Source organism: Cnephaeus nilssonii (assembly GCF_951640355.1).
Source record: "Cnephaeus nilssonii genome assembly, chromosome: 18".
NCBI classification, from domain to species: Eukaryota; Metazoa; Chordata; class Mammalia; order Chiroptera; family Vespertilionidae; genus Cnephaeus; species Cnephaeus nilssonii.
In genome coordinates, this window is record NC_137089.1 from 38,888,537 (window position 1) to 38,910,567 (window position 22,031).

A 22,031-nucleotide genomic window follows, 5' to 3' on the forward strand; every position below is an offset into this window, starting at 1 on the left:
ACCACATACTAGAAGAACAGGTGTCCTCGGGAGGTAGGGAAGTGGAAATTGAAGAGGAAGAGTAGATTGGAGTCAAGTGTTATCAAGAATAAAAGGGCCTCTGGGTGGGCTGACTTTAGATGTTCAATAAAACTGGACCTTTTCTATTCTTTCTGTTCAATGTACCTGCAACTACTTGTAAAAAAGACATCTTCCTATAATATTCTTACATTTGTAATAATTTTTGTAATACTTTTTATATCATCAAACTTAACCACTAGAGGCACTTGTTTTCAATTAGAGAATATACTAGATATAACTTCTTAAACTCGAGTAGGTAAATTAAAATCAGTAAGAATGTACTTAGTGCTTTGTATAAACCCATGCATTATACAAAGCACCAAGGAGGGAAATTTACAATATACTTGGACTAGATTTGGAATGTAGCCACCATTAACAGCCCACATTCTCAAGACACTTGCAACTAAAATTGTAACCAGCAGTTATTTTTCTGTCTTTGTGCCATTTGAGTCTCATCAACAAAAGATACCCTTATTTCTGTGTTTCGTTTCTAGCTGTTCCTTTTGTAATGTCTTAGAACATGGCATAGCAAGATAACCACAAGGTCAAGAGTGTCAAGAGAAGGACAGGAGTGGGCCCAGTGTCCGTCACCCTTCCCACACTGTACACCTACTACAATGCATTCTTTTATATTTGTTAGTACATTACTTTGTAATCACATTTATGTAACTTAATGTTTATCTGCCATTTCTCTTACCACCCTGTGAGATGTGGGTGGGGCAAAGGCCACACACATTGCTTCTGTCCACTTTACACATCCCTGCTTTACTGTGTGCACAGTAACTGCTCTCCAGTGAATGTAAACTAAATGGAAAAAGAGTGTCGGTTGGTTGGAGAATGAAAAACAAACCAGGGATTTCACCTAATCAAGAAGTGCCATTTTCATCACTAGAGGAAGCCCTATGTTATACAGTAGGTCCTCAGGTTACATCGGAGATCCGTTCCTACGGCGACGTTAAGCAATTTTCACCGTAGTCAGAACCCACCTACATAAGCACCTACGTCACTCACAGGGAGCACATACACAGCAGTAATGAAGTGAAACAGTAAAAGAATTTAAAAGAAAGATAACAATTCCTGACCTTTACTTGTGGAAAATAAATGATAAAAAACATAAAGCACATATGTACATAAGTTGAAATGATGGAACCTTTTTTTTAATATAAATAAATGGGAGATGGTGACGTAACCACGAAATAACGTACGTCGTAAGGTAACCTGAGGACTGCCTGTACTAGAAAGAGAAGAGATTTGGGAAATATATAGTCCCAGGTTCAAATTCTAGAGCTGCCCACCTGTCTATATGACTTTGATTAATTCCTATGAGCCTCAGTGTTTTCATCTATAAAATGGGAATAATTTCTCTCTCCCAAGCTGATATTAAGAATTTGATTAAGTAAAATATATTTTAAGAACAAGATAAATGCAGGCTTGTAAAAAGAGTTTCCTTCTTAAAACTGCTTTATATTTTGATTCATAAAAATATTATTTTCATGTTGTATTTTAAAAGAATGCTGTCAAGAGCAGGTGGAGGGCTGGTGGAGGTAGAGGCAGAGGGGCTGCCATGGCTTGGCCTCTGGGTCCAGAGCACCAATTCCCACCTCTCCCCTCCTTGCCCCTTTTGCCTTTGCTGGAGCCCCTGCCTGGCCAGCCTCCCCTCCTGGTCCAGTTGGGATTGGGGGATTAGCTACCTAGGGTCCCAGTGCCTGGCAGGAGCCCTCCGCACCCTTCTGTGCATGGGGCTCCTCTCCCCTCGGTGCCACCTGAGCCTGTCCCTGAAGAGCGTACCGGAGACCCTCGGCTGAACCCATCAGGCCCTCTGCCCGGGAGCTGCAGCTGCAGGATGTCTTCATCACAGTCAAGATAATCTGCACCTCCCAGGGCTTTCACCTCAAACTGCTGCTCTGCCCGTGGCTCTCCAGGATGAGGGAACAGACAGTTGTCTTCACTGACAGCACGGATGCCCGGGTAAGTGCCTACAAGAGAGCCTGGGCCCCACCCCGGGTCACCAACTCCTCTGCAGAGCACAGCCACCCAGCCCTGTCCTGCACGGCTGCTGAGTTTCATGCTTTCTTGGCCAGTGGGCTGAAGTGGCCCTGCCACGTGGACGATGACCACTATGTAAATGCCAGGGCGCTTCTGAAGCTAAAAGCCTTCCCATGGACCCCTGATGTCTACAGAGGCTGGCCCAGCCTGAAATGGCCCATCCACGCTTCTGAGCCACGGCCCCACAATCGCACGAGGCTGGTACAGTTCTGGTTCGCCACCGGGGGTGCTGGCTTCCGCATCAACCACAATCAGGTTTTGAAAACAGCCCTGTAGGCCAGCATCTCCACTTCGTGGACTCATCTGCACTCATCTGGCTGCCCGATGACTGTACTGTGGGCTACATAATTAAGTGCAAGCTGGTTGGCTACCTGCAGCCAGGCCCCTCCTCCACTCCCACCTGGAGACCCTGCAGCTGCTGGTGCTGCCCAGCTCCTGGAGCAGGTCACCCTCAGCTGCGGTCTTCGAGGGGCAGCTCAATGTCATTATGCTACCCAGCCCCTTCTCTCCTCTCCAGGTTTCACTCCTACCTTGTCTCCTCTACCTGTACACCCCCTGGCAGCTGATATGAAGTGAATTTGAGATTGTAAGTAATTAAAACCTCTTTTTTATTTTTATGGTACATAAAATGTTAATTATTATCACCCCAAACTGTAAGCAGCTAAAAGCACTTAAGAGCTTTTAGAGCAGCTATAATTCCCCCGATGTAAAAAAAAAAAAAAAAAAAAAAGTGGGCAAAATCTGAGAGGGAGGGCGGCCTAATTTTTTAACATTTTGTAAAATATAAATGCCATGTCTGTTAATTTAGGTCATGACTATCTGAAATATAGTCAACATGAAATAGAAACTGTACTTCCAATATAAATTAAGCTTTTAAAAAAGTAATTGAAAGAATTCTCTAGTCACTCTCAGGAATGTAGAAATATAATTTTTTTCCAAATAAAAACTGAAATTTGCTTTTGAACTGAACATTTTCTTTTCTTTGTGTGAAAGTGTCATAGGCCTTCTTATTATGGGAATTCCAAAAAATGCCTTTTTAAGATTTAATTGAGTAAAACGTCTAAAATTATTTTTAAAGAGGGGAACTTTTAAGTGAAAAAGGAAGTGGGCTAGCCCCCTTTTCCATCCTTCAAAACAACATAACCAATGTTAACATCTGAACATGTCCCACTGAATGAATTATATGTGTAAACTCCATTGAAGTAAAAAACCAGCTTACCATCACTTCTGTGACCTGCATTTTCCTGTTTAACCAATCAGTCACAGTCACTTCTGATAGGATATACAATTTAGCAACCTCATGGCTTTGTTTTGCTGGTACCCACATGAGAAGGGGCCGAAACCCTCATGGGATGGAGGGGTGGCAAGCTCAATACTAAGCCTTGTCATGTCCTTACCCACACTTAGGTTAGCTTGAAACTTTATTTTGATATTACTAAATTTAGGGGTGGGGCTTTAATGGTCTGCGTTTATGTTTTAGGAGAAGAAACTTTGATAGGCAAAACACTACCAATGACAGACTGGGGTTGAATCCCAATTCTGCCTCTAACTAGCTACTTAAATGAGGTGCACGTCCCTGGGCAAGTCGCTGAACATCTCAGTCCTTCCTTGCCCCATTTCTAAAACGAGATAATAATAGCAGCTACATAATAGGTTTTCTCCTTCTTTTTCCTTTGTGTGTGTGTGTGTGTGTGTGTGTGTGTGTGTGTGTGTGTGTGTGTATTATGTGGATTATTATGAGAAAAGCTTAGAACACTACTTGGTAAGGACAATATACACACTAGCAATTATAAATGATCTTTCAGTTCTAAGAACTTTCTATTCCCTTTGTACTATGACTAAAACAGGATTTGTGTGGATAATACTTGGTTCTACGTTCATGTCCATGTATTAAAACCACACTGCTGATTGGCCCATAATCATGATTATCCATCTTTATTAATATAGTAATGCTATTTTAAATAAAATAAATTTTTATATTTAATGACATATTGCCACAGAAAAGTTTTATATACATAGATGGGCAGCTATAATGTTAAAAATGTTCCGTGAATAAAACAACGAAAAAAACAAAACATGTTGCTCTATATAATGAAAAAAAAATTTAATGCAGTAGGATGCTTCTAACTCAATTTCCTTCACATCCTGATGTACATCTTTTGAGCACTCTGACAAAGCTCATTTTGTAGTATCTGATGGGATCAGTTAATCAAAACTCCTTTTCTGAAATCAGAATCATTTTTCCACTTAACAAGAAAGAAGGCAGCACAAAATGTCTTTGCAATTGTTACAAGATCCAATTAAAAGCAGATGAGTTGGAAAACACAAAGTTTTATTTCACTATATACATTTATGGCCCAGTATATAAAATGCTTTGAAAACAAAAAGCGGTTTATTCTCAACTTCAAATCAAAGAGGATTTAGGCACCATCAGAACTCACTTCACTTTCTGACACAAAGAATTTAGTCACAGTTTAAACTGATACAACACAGGTAAAGGCCAAGAACCGTGTCTTGCCAAAAGTAATGGTAAATGTTTGTTTTTCCTTTTCTCTCTCTATCCCTCAAGCTAACCTACATTCATCTCAGTTTCAAGACATCGTGAAAACCTTAACCACCTCATGAAACCTCATTGAGGTATCTGAACAAATGACCAGGTATGTTACTTTCTCAATCAGCTCTTGAAACTTAGTAGGAAATAGGACCCTAGACTTCAGTAAAAACAATGATTTAATTAAAAGGAGCACTGAAGTAGAAATAGCACAGCAAGCCAAAGATATCACATTTATCAGGATAAATAAATAATACATAAATGTCTCTTATTTTCTGTCCCTAAAATGAGAAAGGCTCAAGAGGAAGTGAGTGTATGGCTCCTGATGTGGCAGCCCCAGCCCCAGGGACTCCAGGACAGCCACCACCAGAATGTCTGTGGGGACTGTGGCCAGCGTTGCAGGCAGCATTTAGCTCTGGGGCTGAACAGCTTTAGTGATGAGCCACTATGGTAAAAGCAGATTTTTTAAAATTTAATTTCCTTTTAAAAATAAGGTGGAAAAAATAAGATGGGAAATTGGTAAATATAGTGAGCATACATTATAGTTTAAAGCAATATGCATTGGCATTTAGGATATGTTAAAACAAAAATAAATTTAAAAGACAACAGTGGTATTTTACAAAAGGCTATCATTTTATATCTTCAAAAGATACTTTAAAGAGAAAGTTTGAACCTGACCTTGGCACATAATATAAATATGTCAGTGAACAAGTTCAAAGAAGTAATAACTTACGTGTTAAGACAATAAAGATTTTACGAAACTTTGTGGATATTTTGAGGCAGTAGCAACATTAAACACTAAATTTCTACATTAGAAAAAATGTAAATGTTCCACATTATCTAGTTTCAAGGAAAACCTAAAATCTAGTTCCACTGGGCTAATTAAACACAATCTACTACAGTAGGTCCTTGGGTTACGTAGGAGATCCGTTTCTATGGCGCGACGTAACGCGATTTTCGCTGCAAGTCGGACCCCACCTACATAAGCGCCTACGTCACTCACATGGAGCACATACACAGCAGTAATGGAGTGAAATGGTAAAAAAAAAAATTTTAAAGAAAGAAAACAATTCCTGACCTTTACTTGTGGTAAATAAATAATAAAAGACATAAATCACATATGTACATACGTTGAAATGGTGGAACTTTTTTTTTCAATAACTAAATGGGAGATGGCGTACACGAAACTATGTACGTCAAGTCCAATGTAACCCGGGGACTGCCTGTATTGCATATTGATAAGACTCATGAAACCAGCCTAATCTGTTTCAAGTCAAAGGAATTTTATTTTCCGTTCTATTCAAATATAATAACTAGCATGAGTAACCACCATATGGTTCTCAAAATACATTAGTTCAAAACTATCTTCTATTTCCAACTCTGTCTTACAACCTAGAAAACAGAGGTTTATTTTCTGGACTGTAATAAAACTGCCATATAAAAGGAATTAGAAATCTAGATCAAATAGCTTTTTTAATGACTAAGAATTGAAAGGAACTAAAAGATCAACTGTTTCCTTTTGGCCCCTGCTCTGTCTGTTCTAATTTAAGCCACCAGTTCAATAACTGTGACATAGCCGTTTCTTTTAAAGATATTCTTTTATAGTTTAGGTAAAGACAAACGTCTCAGTACTCATCGAGGCACGGTAGGGCCTTTACAAGCTTCCCCACACCTCTCTCCACTGAAGTGCACGCTGGCCTATCACACTCCCGTGTCTTGGTCCTTTTCGCCCCTCCAGGAGGAACGATAAAACTCTGCTCCAATTCTCTGACATGGATGGGCAACAAACGGTCAGTCCTTCGGTGGAGGCCAGTATGACTTCTGCTTATGAAATTTATGTCACTGGCACCAAAAAGGCCAAAACTGTTGGTTTAAAGAAATCGAAGTTCTCAAATTCTATGAATTCTAAATCAATTCAGTATTTTTCAATACTTTAAAAAGCAGTGAAGGCAAACAATTCTATAGACTCCGGCACCACAAAAATCAACCTCTCATGGAGACATGTATTCAAGAGATCCTCCAAAATTGGACCATATACACTTATAGTATATGGTCAAATCCCATGGAGGCACTAGGAAATGCTGTATACTTCTTACTCTCCCTTTGCTCTTTTAGATGTAAAGACAGAATTGTGAGTAGGCCAAAAAAACACATTTCCATTGATTGTAGACACCTATGAATCATTCATGAACTAGCAAACAGTGCTTAGACAACCTAATGCATGGAATTAGGTTAAAGTCACAATTTGCAAAATTTACTGTTAATGTCTCTGGATTTCTCCCCATTTTTTCTGTCTAAAGGAAGCAACACAACCCCCAATGGAAACCTCTATATGCTAATGCCAAAGAATGACAGGGGTGAGGGGTTGGTGGTGGTGGTGGGGGGTGACCTACTTAATTAATTTTATAGATATGGACAATTTTATAAATAAACGCTTAATTTATCCCTTACAACTAGATGTTGTAAAACTAGTGGAGACTGACATAAATGATTTGAACTTCAAAAATAAACTCTGAGGTGTTTAATGGAAACAGCCTGATTTTATTTGCTATTTTAACTGTAAGGGGATTCTGGCGAGGTCAGCAGACTCAAATTCAACACCTGCCTAGAAAATAACATATACATTCTGCCACTTTCCTTCCAGAGTGAAAGTGAATGGCATAGTTAAGAATCCCACTATTTGACCCCAGATTAAATGCCATATATTTCTGAAGTTACTATAGTGTCACTTATGTGAAATTCTGCTCATCAGAGACCTTCTCCTTAAAGCTAGCAACTCTACTATCAACCAGATGAGTTGAATATACAAGTTTGAACCGAAATCCAAAGGCCACTAACAAGAAAGCAGGAGAACACACATTCTCTTAATCTTCAAACACGCCCCCTCCACACTCCCATGCACACACAATTACCTGTCTTCCAGTGCACAAGAATGGGGCTGAGAAGGCAGAGCCCACCCTGTCCCAGCAATACCTCCTCAAAGACACGCTAACTCAAAAGACCTATACAAGGTAGAGACTGGTAATGGTTTTCATTTTAATTATTTCCAAAGAATGTCAGCTATGCCAACAGAGAAGTCACACTTAGAAACTTCTAATTAAAGAAACAAATGGTGATTTCACAGAAAAATAGCTCTCAACTGAAACTCAACTTTTATAATCCAAGAAGCATCCTTATAGATTTCATTTTTAAAACTAGTTTTTATTGCTGTCTGTAAGTCTAAATTTTGCTGTTTCAGAATTTGGATTAACCAGAAAAAGCAGGTTCTCTCATATTTCTGGTATACTGTTCAGCAATGCACTATGCTCACTAACATCACTGCTCGTGGGTACCTGTGGAAATAGCAAGGCCACCATTCTAAAAAGAAGACAGCCTCCCATTGTAAATGAAGACTGCCTGGATTCTACGATTGTCCCAACCTCACTAAGCACAACACACTAGTCATGAGTGTGTTCCTTCCTCTGAAAGTACTATTAAGGCCATATAAACAAACATTTATTGACAACAGACAGCTTTTGTTGTTCCCTAAATCTCCACTTGTATGAATAGATTAGTAGGAACAGATGTATAATTTAGAAATCAATGCTCATTTTTTTTTTCTTTAAAAATCAGAAAGCCAAGTTTTAGTGTAAAAATACTGAGCAAGGAAATATGGAGCAAAACTTTCCTTTCTACTCCTCCAGTTTATAATTTTTGGTAATTATTCTGTATATTTCCCAGAACCCTCAGCACAGCTAACACAATATAATAAATACTAGAGGCCCAGTGCACGAAATTCATGCATGGTAGGGTCCCCAGGCGAGGCCGGCGATCAGGGCCAATCCAGGCCTTCCGGCTGCCAGTTGGGGCCTTCCTTCCCCAGGCTGCCAGCTGGGGCCTTCCTTTGTTCCGCGCCGCCCCCTGGTGGTCAGTGAGCGTCATAGTGAGCAGTTGAACTCCCAGTTGGTGGAACTCCCGCCTAAGGGGACAATTTGCATATTAGGCTTTTATTATACAGGATTTCTGAAGGAAGGAGAGTCAGAAAGAAAGAGGGATGACCTGAGGGTAAAGGGAAGGAGGGAAGTGAAAGGAGGGTTAATGGTGCTGAATGTATTTCCCTTTGTGGTGAAAACTAGGTCAATCTGTTTACACTAATGTGTGCAAAAAAAAGGGAGGAAAACAGAATAGTAAAAGTGCTTTAAAAACTGGCCTGTCATACAAACAGTTTCCAACTGATGGCTTTGTGTCAGTAATACTCATTGGAAGATAATTTCAACCCACCAGGGAGCTTCTTTGTTCTCGAGTCCAGCAGCCCACCTACCAGCTAAGAGCAGAGAAGTCTGCGCAGGGGGACAAGGACTGGGATTCTAGTTTGAAGAGTTAAACAACAGGGGGTTTTGCCAACTGTTAAAATATTTGTTATTTCCCCATGACTGCCTACCATGCGGACATTTGAAAAAAATTACAACAAAAGTAGCAATATAATTAAATGTCAGCAAATTTTGCCTAAAGCAAAAGATACATAAGAAAATATTGTAATTTTTTAGTAGATTAACACTGATTTTCAGTGGACAGTGCTCAAAGCTTCAGATCTGTAGCTCAAATCAAGCCGCCTGGGGATTCAAAACACAACAAATCTTTTAGGGTCGGTAGGTTGCTGCTGTTGCCGGTGTGCCCTGGGACTGCCTTGCCGTCGCTGCCATGCCCCGCCCCCCCACTCCCACCTGGAACCCAGCTCAAGAAAAACATAAAACAACAAATATTCATTGCAAATGTACTTACAACCAGGTCAGGTCCAATATGGACATAATTTCTTCTGTCTTTAATATGGTTAATATGATTTTTGGTATTTAGTATATAACTACAAAGTGCACTAGCATCACAAGAAGTATATTATGCTCTGTTGTACTTTGGTGAACTTCTCTCTGCATAACTTAGTGCTGCCCTCTACCAAGTATGTGTGTACAATTCTTCCCCTACCCGAAATCTTCCAGTGTATAGAAAGTAAACTTATAAAGAAACTCCAAGTATATATGAATCCACGGTGAGTTCAGTTTTCCATCGTGAAGGGGAAAAATCACATTTCAAGGCTACATTGTCCAACATTTATCTAACGCTTGCTCCTGTTTTGACTATCAATTCTAAGAAAAGTTTATTGGCTAACTTTAAAAATGCTTAAAATGTGAGACTGGAATGGAAATACTGATGTAGATATAGATTGAGAAGCATGGTTTGGTCTGTTAAATAAATTTTTTCTTTTTAATTCAAACTACAGAAGCCCCTTCCCATACACTCAAATCTGGAATTTGCATTTACACTCATAGATACAATCCTTTTGGAAAGTGTGAGGAAGTATAATTAATCATATTTTCAAATAAAAACTTTAAGATGCATTCAACAACATTGCCTTCAAAAATACTTTGTCCGCAATATTATAGGTTTAAGAACAGATACTTTTTATGTAATATGTCCTCCTCAGCCTTGAAAATAAACTAAATGTGGAAAGCTGAAGTTCTTTTTGAGGCAATTCTGTTTTACTTCAAAGCGATTCCACCTTATTCTTAAATTATTAAAAAAGTTCCCCAAGATATAAGTTATTACACATTCCAAGATAAGGGTTCTAAGTAATTATACAGTCACTATATTTCACACAACTTGTTTTCTGTAGGAAAAGTGTAACAAACCACAGATGCCACTGTATCCTAAACTTTCTGATACTGCAGGGGATCAAGAATGCTGATTCATGGCGTGCCACGTTCATAGGAAGAAAAAAGGAGGAATGCCGATTCATGGCAAGCCACGCTTACAATGGAAAAAGGAATCCAATGGCTCCGCCCCCCAAAAGTAAGTATGTCATGAAAGTGTGGAGTGCAAGTTTAAGTTTTGCTGGTCATCATTAAATTTCAAATGAGCCGTCATGTTTCATAGTTTGAAATAAAGGTTAAAAGTTGAGGCCTGCTAATGAAATATAAGCAAAATAATGTTTGACTTTTAAATTAATTTTGAAGTCCTTAAATATAAATATGGTTTTCCTATATTACACTTATTGCCACACACACACAAAAATGTGTATATTCCAGGCCATTTAGAAGGAAAATGGAGCTCTGTGGTTAAGATCAAGGTCTTTGGAGTGGCAAACTGCCACTTACTTGATATGACCTTGGAAAAGTCACTTAACCTCTCTAAGCTTCAATTTCCTTATCTGCTATTCTGAAGATAACTGAAAAGCACTTACATAATACCTGGCACACAGTGGAAGAGCAATAAGTTACAGCTGCTGCTGTTAGTATTATCAAAGCAATCTCAGCAAATTGCACTTGTAAATTAGGTGTGAATGAGAAATGGCTGGATAATTCCAAAATTTTACTTAAAAAAGAACACAAAAACCCTAAAGGTCAGAATTAGTTCTTTCTATAAATGAAAAAAATCATGGTGGCGGAAGGAGAAACTAATGCCTAAAGAAAGCAAAAGAGATAAAAAATAAAAATACAAGAAAACGAGACAGGAAGCCAATATCCTGGCACATGTAAAGAAAACTGCCAAGGGCACAGGAAAAGGATGGTCGGCTCCTGCCTACAGCTTTCTTTCATAACGAATTCACACATCAACACGGAGGACAGAAAAATTCCCCAAACTAAAAACAGAAAACCAATCAAGTTACATTTCATATCCAGTGACAGGTAGTGGGAAAATCTTAACTTATTTGGTTTTCAGAGATTAAAATTGTCCAATTTTCAGACACACTTCAAAGTTATCACAAAACATATCTAATATGGTAGCATAATTTAGCAAGGAGGTGGGAGGTCCCACACCAGCTTCAGGTTTGTCCCTTACTTCATCAAAAGAAGCTTCAAGGATAGTGACAAAATAAATACAAAATTGGAAGCATTACCCTCTGAAATCTACCTTGATTAAGCATATCTGAGTACATAAAATAGGCAACACAGGTAATTTCTCATAATATTTAAAAGCCACCAGTATATATACTTTAAGTAACTGATATAAATTAATTTTACATGTAGAAATAAGTATAAGGAACTAGTTCTGGTTTGTATTTACAGATGCAGAACTCAGGGACTCTGAACATGAATAAATGCCTAGTATTTATTGCCCGATAATTATTTAACAAATATTTCCTTAGTCTTTCCTATATACCAACCTTTCTTAAATACCTACGTGTTTAAGTAGACAAAAATGGTCCCAATGTTTAAGGAGCTTATATTCTAGCAGAGGAGACTCTAAATAATAAATATTATGACAAAAATAAAGAGATTGTGTGATAAAGAGAAGCTATTTCAGACTGGTTGGACTAGAAAAGCCTGCTCATCAAATTTAAAACATCTACCTCCATAAAACTGAAATTTGCTGCCAAAATCTCTAGCAGCTATTCTTTTATTTACATATAAAAATAAACATTTGCCAGGCTATGAAATTTATATGTAATCTTCCCAAATATACACAGTAAGTACTAATAAATAGGTATGGTTGTACTACCTTCAAATGTCACATAATAATAAAACAGAAATGGAGACAATATTTTTATAACAATTTCTTTGTATTGTCACATTCATTTTACTTACATATTATTTTGCTAAACTATAAATAGAATAATTTTTAAGTATTTAATGTTACTTAAAAATCAAAATAATCAAACAGAAAGGCTTAATTTTAACTCACCTGTACCTGTATACAGTGCAGAAGATCTATAAATCTGTGGCCAAATCCAAGAGAAATCTGTAATATAAACAAACAAACAAACAAACATGAATAAAAAAATGTAGCCTCTTGTTATTTTTACAAGCAACATATAAGTAATACTCATTTAATAACGCATTTCCATTACACTGCATGGTAAAACCAAGAAGTAGACTTGTGCATTACTTCTATTAGCACAGGATAATATAAAATATGTAAGGTCACAGTTCATGAATTATGAGGTGTCTACCCTACCGATCTTGAGAGCCCGCTGTACACTCACTACCCTTTCTTGTAGCTGCCTGGCTCATCACTAGCTCTGGTAGGAGCAGAGGAGGCCGCGCTACGCCATGCCCCCTGCACTGCTGGGCTAGCCCAGGGCCCAGCACGCCGTGACACAATGTGCAAGAAATGTTTGCTGAATAAATGAGTAAACTTCACATAGTTGTCTTCACTTGCTGTGGTTTCTGCTTTATCTATATGGAATTGAAAAGCTTGAAATTACTGAAATAAAGCTCTGTGTCATAATTGTTTGAAGAAAGAAGTTCAAAGGTGACTAAATAGGAGTAAGGAGTAAAGTGGGGGAAATGGGAGGTTATCTGTAATACTATCAACAATAAAAAATATTTTTTTAAAAGTGACTGAATAATTTCTCAAAAATAAGTCTTGAGTAAAATGATATAAAAATGATGCTATATAAGACATTCATAACAAATTGCAAGAGCAAAAGTGGACAAGAAAAGGATGAACGTTTTCAATACTCAAGGCAGCTTCTCCCCAAGTGTCTTCTGGGTCTGTGTCCCTGAGGACAGAGAGCTTAACATGGAAGGGCCTGGGGCATTTCCTGGGATCTATACAGGAATCACTTCACTGCACAGTGAGGAATACAAGCACAACAAATATGTGCTTATGTTATTTTACGTGTATTAATGTTCACTATTTTTGTGTATTTTATGGACCTGAGAAAAATGGTTTGATTGCTACTAGTAGAAGTATTCTTTTTTTAACCATTATGTGCTACTAGATTTAACACCTGCAAGGAATGTTCTTACAGTGGAGCTACTAGATTTTTTTTATTGTCAGATGACACCAATCAGTACTAAATGACACTTTGATTAACTATCAAACTTAAAACAGTATTAACTCTCTTAAGAGCCCTTTACTATTTAGAATAAATAGAACAGAATAGTAGAAAAGAGCTAATGCTAATTTAATATCCAAATTAACATTTTTCTAGGGCACTGGAAACATCTGATTTCATAATCTAATAGGTCTAAAGAAGAAAGAGAAAAAGTGCATTTTGATTTTCACCAGGACCTGATCAGCTTGGAGATCATTATAAGTAATGAAATGCAGCTAGGGTATTAGTCAGAGATGATTCATGAAAAACGAAAGGAAATCTGTATGCAAATAAGAAGTTAGCACAGTAAGTAAAACAAATGGATTCTCATGTGGCAGGCAGTCAGTAGTGTGCACTAACATGTTACATAATAGGAGCCATCAATTCTTTCCAGCACTGCTGGGGTAAATGTATTCGCTATGCTGGCCTGCGTAAGCCTATTACAATTTTATATCAACAACTAATTTGCTCAAGGACATCACACCATGCAACAATCAAAAGCTAAAACTTGTGATATTAGTAGAAATGATGGTATTGAACTATTACTACTTGTTCTGTACTATTAAATAAGTTTTTATTAATATGCTAATATGAGGAAAAACTACCAAAGCATCCATGCTAAAGAGATATATAAGAGATATCCTATATAATAGAGATAATATGCAAATTAACCCTCACGCCCTCACAAAATGGCTGCCTACGACCAGGCCAGCAGGGGGGTTAGTGAGGGGCGACCAAATGACTGAACAGCAGGCTGCATGGGGCAACCAGGCAGGCAGGGGGGATAGTGAGGGATGACCAAACAACTGAACAAGCAGGCTGCCTGGGGCAACCAGGCCGGCGGGGGGGGGGGGGGGGGGGGAGAGAGGCAGTTGGGGGCGACCAGGTCGGCGGCGCGGGGGGCAGTTAGGGGTGACCAGGCTGGCAGAGGGGTGCAGTTGGGGGCAACCAGGCTGGCAAGGGGGGTAGTTGGGGGCGATGAGGCTGGTGTGGGGTGGGGGCAGTGAGGGATGATGAGGCCGGTGGGGGGTAACCAGGCCGGCGGTGGGGGGGGGGGGGCAGTTAGGGGCGACCAGGCCAGCAGAGGGGGGCAGTTGGGGGTGACCAGGCCGGCAGGGGGAGGCGGGCAGTGAGAAGCAACCAGGCTGGCAGGGAGGGGGCAGTTGGGGGCAACCTGGCTGGCAGCAGGGGGCAGTTAGGGGCGACCAGGCAGGCAGGCGAGCAATTAGGAGCCAGAGGTCCAGGATTGTGAGAGGGATGTTCCCGAGGGGTCCCAGATTAGAGAGGGTGCAGGCTGGGCTGAGGGGACCCCCCCTCCCCGCGCACGAATTTCATGCACCGGGCCTCTAGTATGAAGATATGGATAATTTCCACAGTATAATAATATCTTGTGTAACATTTTAAACAAAAGAAATTAATCAAATACTTCAACATAGAATTACAAAATATTTTATAAGTTACTAGGGAATATAATAGCCATTAAGGCAATAGTACAGGCAAGAAGAACTTTATAATAAATTAACATCCCTCTTTTCTTCCACCAGTCCTGTTTTCACAAAGCTCTTTCCAGAATATGTTTCAAGGGAGGAAGAGGAGGCTGCCCCAGGCCTGGCAAAGACAGAGGAAAGGCAGAGGGATGCATGTCATCTTTTCCCCAGTGACTACGGCTATTTCCACTGTACTAAAAAGGTATAGCCCTCCTCTCTGCATGGAATAGTTGGAAGAGCCCAGGATTAAGCATCATCAGATAGACCAGGTTTCAAACTCTGGCTTTATCATGTGAACACTGCTGCTGTAAATATAACATCACTAGTGGCAGCTTAGGTAAGTGACCTAGGAAATGGCACTGTGGACTTATTTATAAATGAGAATAATGATGTCCTCTTTGCGACACCAGGGAAGTATCAAATGAAATAATTACGTAAAGCACCTGGTACAGAGTAGGCTTAATAATTATGATCCTGCCACATCTGAACCTATTAAATGCTGCTAGTAAAGACAGGTAACCCAATAAAGTGATGAAAAACAGAAGCTTCAGGCCTACCAACCCCAAGTAGAACTGATTTTGATGGGCTGTCCCTTTATCAGCCCATAATCCTCCAGATAGACACAAAAATATGGGAAATTTTTAAACCGAAGCTACTTTAAAACTATATCAAAAGTTGAAAGACATTACCTGATTTCAAGACTTGCTATAGTTACAATAATCAAAACAATTGGGGCTGGGTATAAGAATAAATAACAGAAGAGAACAGAGTCCAGAAACAGGGCTATTCATTTATATCAATTCATATTCAACAAGGATGGCAAGTTACTTCAATAAGGAGAAGACAGCCTTCAATAAATGGTGCTCAAAACCGGTTATGCATATGGAGAAAAGGGGAAAAAAGAGCCTCGACCTTCACCTTGCACCATGTACAAAAATTAACTGAAAATGAATAGGATCATAGATCTAAAAGTTAATAACTAAAACTACACAGCTTGTAGAAGACAGTACTCGAAGACAAATTATTGTGGATTAGGCAAGAAGTTTTTAGATATAACATCAAATATATAAAAGAAAACAACATAAAAAGAACAACTATAAAAGAAAATAACTTGAACTCCATTAAAATTAAAACGTTTGCTCTTCAAAAGACAATTTTAAAAATAAAACCACAAGTCAGACTGGGAGAAAGTACTGGCAAAATAATTATCTGATAAAGTACATGTGTGTATATAAAGAGCTAGATACTTAACTGTTAAAGGATGTCTACCTAGAATATATGAAAGATTCTTACAACTCAACAGTAAAACAAATGAATTATTTGTTTTAGAAATAGGCAAAATATTTAAAGATATTTTACATATATCACAGAAGATATACAATGGTGCCCCAGCAGGTTTGGCTCAGTGGACAGAGCATTGGCCTGAGGACTGAAGGATCCTGGGTTCAATTCTGGTTAAGGACACATGCCTGGGTTGTGGACTCAATCCCCAGTAGGAGGTGTGCAGGAGGTAGCCTATCAATGATTCTCTCTCATCATTGATGTTTCTATCTCTCTCTCCCTATCCCTTTCTCTCTGAAATCAATATATATATATTATATATATATATATATATATATATATATATATATATATATATATATAATGGGGAAAGTACACAAAAAAAGTACTAAATACCACTAATCATCAGGATAATGGATATTAAAACCAAACAAAAGAGCCTAGACATTCAGTAAAATATCTAAAGTGATGATAAGGATATGAAAAAACAACAACCCTCACATCACATCCCTCACTGGCGGGGAAGTATAACAGAATGGCCATTTGGAAAACAGTTTGAAAGTTTCTTATCACATAATCCAACAATTTCACACTACGGTGTGTTTTCATTTCTCTGGGGACAGATGACCACACAAAGAGTTGTAATAAATGTTCCTAGACAGTAACAGCCAAAACCTGGAAACAATTCAAATGTCCATCAACTGGAGAATGTATTTATTAGAACGTAGTACACTCATACAATGCAATACCACTCAACAATAAAAAAGAATAGATTGCTGATAATGCAACAACATGAATAAAAACACTGTTAAATAAGCCAGACACCAAGATTACATACTGTATGACTCCACTTATTTCTGTAAGTTCTAAAAAAAAGTAAAACTATACAGATAGAAAACAGATGGGTGGTATGTTGGGTCACAGAACAGAAGTGGGAACTGGACACAAAAGAACTTTGGGGACCGACAGATTTTGTTCTAAAACTGGATGGTGGTGATGCTAAAGAAAGATGTATAAGAAACAGTAGACACACAACTATATAAATTTACTAAAATTCACCCCTGAATACAGTTAAAATGGGTACATCTCATAGTTATGCAAATTATACCTCAATTTCTTAAATGCGATATTAAAATGTATTGCGGTGTCCCTACTCTTTCTTCCTATGTGGTAGTTAAGGTTACTGTGTGAGTATATAAACAAATGGTGGTTTTGCCAAGTAGAGTGTCAACTAGCAGGGAGCACAAGTAACTCATTACTTTGAGGCAAAAAAAAAAAAAAAAAAAATCTGGACTGAGCCTACATCACACATAAAAAAGGTGCTGGCAACATTAAAACTATAGGTTGACGCTTTTTTAAAAGGTAGGGGAGGGTAAGGGGGAGATAGGCTCAATATTTTATGTTATTTTTTTAATTTCTGAAAATGAATGGTTAGGAACAGAGCCACAGCGGCAAAGTAAGCCGAGAGGAAAATGAAATGATATCTGGAATAGTAGCTAAAAGAGCACTGCACTGCAAGACTATGAGAATGAGAGGAGGCCATGTTTTTGCTGTTTTGGTTTAGTGCCACCACCAACATCACTAGCTATTATTTATTGAATGCTTATTTTGTGAGTGCACTGGGAAGAGGCCTTTGTAAAGTATTTCCTAATCCAATCTTTCTAACGACCGCACGAGGTCAGTACTGCCACTATCACCTCCCTTTTGTAGATCAGAAACTTACCTGGTAAGTGAAGTACTTTGTCCAAGACCACAGAGCTAGTGCAGCGTCAGAGCCCGGATGCTAACCCAGAATCTGACTGGGGAGTCACACGTGCTCTTACCCAGCAGACTGTTATGGAAGTCCACTGTTCTGATAATGCTTCTTTTTACCAACATGATTCAACCTGAAAATGCCTTCTTGAGGTTTTTGGTATGGTATGAACAAGAAGAACAAAGCTTACTAGTACATTCCCCACATCATCCACCCTTGGCTGACACTGCAATCGAACCTTAACATTATTTTTGGCTGACCCAAAGGTAGCCTCACAATTTTCTCAAAGTTGCCACCAATAAAAGGAAGAATCACCAATACATCAATATATTTCTTTTGAAATGACAATATACTTGCCAAATGGAACAACTTGATTATGGATGGACAATAGAGTATATGGCATATGCTACTGGAAAGAGTTGACTAACCCAAGGGGAGCCCTGTGGCTGCCATACTTCATGTTCCAACAGAGGTCCTGTTATTGGTCATCTTGTCCTCTAGCCAGCACCACCACAGTCATCCAGCCAGTCACACTGGCTGGTAGAAATAAAGAGGACATGGGGAAAGGAAGAAAAGGCTAGGAGTACTGCTCAAATTACTTGAGATTTCCCAACAGTTTCAGCCAAGCATATAGTGCACACCTATAATGCATGATTAATAAAATAATCTATTTTTAAATTTTTTGCTCAAGAGCACAAGAACTCCCAAAAAACTAAATATAAAATGCACCTTTCATTCAGCATGTTTCAAATCATCTACCATCAAGAGGAAATTAGTACTTTGAAGACTTAACTTTGAGAATTACTCCAGATTATTGAACATGACATTACATGTATTTAATATTTTATATGCCATAAAAATATCACAAAATATAGTACTCTTATATTTTTAATAAAATATTATATTAAAATCCCAATGTGATGTTGCAAAAGTCCTAACAATGTATGTAACATGTAAAGAATGTGTGCAACATATGCAAGGAAAAATTCTTCCCCAATTATTAAGTTGATGATGCTAAAAATAACACCGAGACCTCAAAAGAATAACTTTACATTGACTGCTTAGCTTCTATATATACTTCACACAAGCTTATGTTTTCTTTTTTTGTTTACAGGGTTCTACCTCCACTTCAGACAATGACTCTTAACTAACGAAACTCCTTAACAAGTAATTTTCATTTTCAAAAGCCTTTTTTAAGAGTCAGCAGTATCATGTCAAGTCCCTTTAAAATGACATGTCTATCTGAACATTAGCTCTTATAACATATGTATAAGCATTAATTAACTGACTTTCTAAAAATCTTTCCCACTATTCATTCTTCCATAACTTAATTCACTCAAAAAATCTTCACAGATTTGTGGAGAGCTAGATCTCAGTATAGGTCATACAGAAGGTACTCAGTAATTTTTTAGATAAATAAAAGCCTTCTCAGACCTCGTCATCTCCCTGTCAGAGAACTCTTCAGTTTTCTAAAACTGGTGCTTAAAATTAATTGAAACTCGATCTTAAGATGTTCTTTTGTTATTTTAATTCAATTTCATAAAATGCTTCAAACAGTACAATTAATCATAAGTAAAACTTCAGGTTTATAATTTAATGTAGTAACTTTTCATCTATACCAAATGTAAAAATAATCCCTAGGCCACATTAAAATACATTTAAAAAAGTATTTATCATCAGTTTAAAATTTCCTAAGCTACAGACAGGTACACATACACGATTGATATGTCTGATATAGTGAAAAATAACAACCATCAAATTCACAGATCTTATATGACCGTTCCTTTCAATTTGGTCTCTTGCCTACAATGGCAGAACCAATACAATAAAGCAACTATCATAAAACAGTAACTCTCCAAAGAGTAGTATTCTTGCCCAGAGAAACAGATCTAGAAGAAAAATTAATCTCATATGTGTCATTGCATGTCCAAGGCTCAAGTCTGGAACAGGACTAAAGATGCTAAATTTGGAGTCACTAACCTGAAAATAGCATTTAAAACCATAGAAATGGTTAAGATCTCTTAGGGAGAAGTAATAAAGAATGGAGAACTGAGAGTCTGGAACTAAGCCCTAGGGCAATGGTCGGCAAACTCATTAGTCAACAGAGCCAAATATCAACAGTACAATGATAGAAATTTCTTTTGAGAGCCAAATTTTTTAAACTTAAACTTCTTCTAATGCCACTTCTTCAAAATAGACTCACCCAGGCCGTGGTATTTTGTGGAAGAGCCACACTCAAGGGGCCAAAGAGCCGCATGTGGCTCGCGAGCCGCAGTTTGCCGACCGCGGCCCTAGGGAATTCCTACATTTAAAATATGTAGAAAAGGAACTGGCCAGGGAGAATGAGAAATTACCTAAGAGGCAGGAGGAGGGCCAGCAAAGACAAGTCCTGTAGAATCTGGGAGGAGAGGGTGGTCAACATTGCTCAATGCTAAGAGAATTAAACGGTTTCTACTTGATTGACAAGCAAGCAGAACTTGCTGATGACCTCCCTAAGACGTTTCACTGGAATGATAAAAGATATGAATCAGACTGGTGAATAGGAAATAAGGATTTGGACACAGTGTGTGCAACGATCACTCATTATTGTCTTATGCTAAAACGCATCTTACCCTCTAAACTGTGAGCTTCCTGAGGGCAAGGGCAAGGTTTCACCCACCTTTGCCTAAGAGGGCAGCCTGCTGCTAGACTGAAGTCCTGGGGTTTTAATTAGGGTGCTCAGCCAAAAAATTCACACAATAGTAGTCTTCAGTAGAATTTCGAGGAGGAAAGAAAAATACTTCCTGGGAAGAACTTAATCTTTCTTAAACAGAGATAAAAGACTCCCTACCAACACTGGAACATGCCAACCTGACAACCAATCAGCTCCGCCTCAAAGAAAAGGCCCAAGGTCCCAGGAGTAGAATTTTAACTGCTTTTCTCCCAATCAAGTAGGAAATTTTTGCCCTCATGTTCCCCTTTATTCTCTTTAACATGAGAACAGTTACTGACACCTAATGTATACACTGAAATATTAGTAGATCTCCATATTGTTATCAGATTATTTCTCACACTAAGCCAGTCTGAAAGGCAAGGTCTGCTTTCTTAATAAAGTAAAATATATACCTTGCAAATAACCACCGTGGAGGGGAAAAAACTTAAAAGGCTGTGACAAAATGATGACTATCTGACACAAGGCATTACACTAAAAATATATACAATTCTAAAACCTAATGTTGGGGAAGACAGCTAGGAAAACAACCTAATGTGGCTGAATTTTTCCTTAAATTGGGAGTAGCAAGAATGTACATAAATGTCCATGAACTCTTCTAATACATATTTTTTATTTTTATGACAGTCTAAAATTACTACCCATATGGATGATCGTTATATAACTGATAACTTACTGACATTTAATTTCAGGACTTGCATTTGCACTTACAACAGGAGAGAGACAAGTATTATTTTCATGCCTTTGATATCACGTCTTGAGGGACAAAGGTTTTCATAAGTTCCAAAAAAGAAAAATGGGGGTGAGGAATGTGAAATGTCTTCACACAGCCAGTCGTATAGCGTATGAACTCAGTGGACCCCGAGCTCAGCTTATTGTAAACAGCAACTCTGTTGAAGCCAGACAACACTGCACGGTGCTATTAATTTAAACCTTATTTGGTAGTTTTGTTTATATTTAGTTAGTAAATCTGGTTTTGTTTTATAGGTCCTAATGAAACGAAAATCTTTCTGCATTGGAGAGTAATTTAGTAACATATACTAAAATGGTTGTTTTTCATAAGGGCCATTACACCAGTTCATTTCTCCCATTATTTACATAATAAATATGGCTATAAAATGTGGATTAAGAAATCATGCATGGCTTTTGTTTTACAAAGTTCTGCTGGTGCCCTAGCTGGTTTGGCTCAGTGGATAGAGCGTCGGCCTGCGGACTGAAGGGTCCCAAGTTCAATTCCAGTCAAGGGTACATGCCCGGGTGGTGAGCTCGATCCCCAGTGTGGGGTGTACAGGAGGCAGCCAATCAATGATTCTCTCTCATCATTGATGTTTCTAGCTCTCTCTCCCTCT

The 22,031-nt window shown here is 38.4% G+C and overlaps 1 protein-coding gene and 1 pseudogene across 8 annotated transcripts in view; one reads left to right on the top strand and one right to left on the bottom strand.

Annotated features, from left to right (window-relative positions):
• The window catches only part of LOC307114120 (beta-1,3-N-acetylglucosaminyltransferase manic fringe-like), a 39,168-nt pseudogene extending 36,491 nt beyond the window's left edge, over positions 1-2,677 (top strand). Inside the window, exon 2 of the transcript in view lies at positions 1,842-2,677. The product of the transcript in view is annotated as a beta-1,3-N-acetylglucosaminyltransferase manic fringe-like (transcript). The remainder of the gene's footprint in view (positions 1-1,841) is intronic.
• The window catches only part of NCOA2 (nuclear receptor coactivator 2), a 263,532-nt gene that overhangs the window by 156,954 nt on the left and 84,547 nt on the right, over positions 1-22,031 (bottom strand). For 4 of the 7 annotated variants that reach the window (XM_079796724.1, XM_079796725.1, XM_079796727.1 and 1 more), the window contains exon 2: positions 12,314-12,370. The exons of 1 other annotated variant lie outside the window; for it this stretch is intronic. The gene's annotated coding sequence lies outside the window, so the exon portion shown is untranslated. The remainder of the gene's footprint in view (positions 1-12,313; positions 12,371-22,031) is intronic. 2 more of the 7 variants (XM_079796728.1, XM_079796729.1) reach the window with 1 other exon arrangement.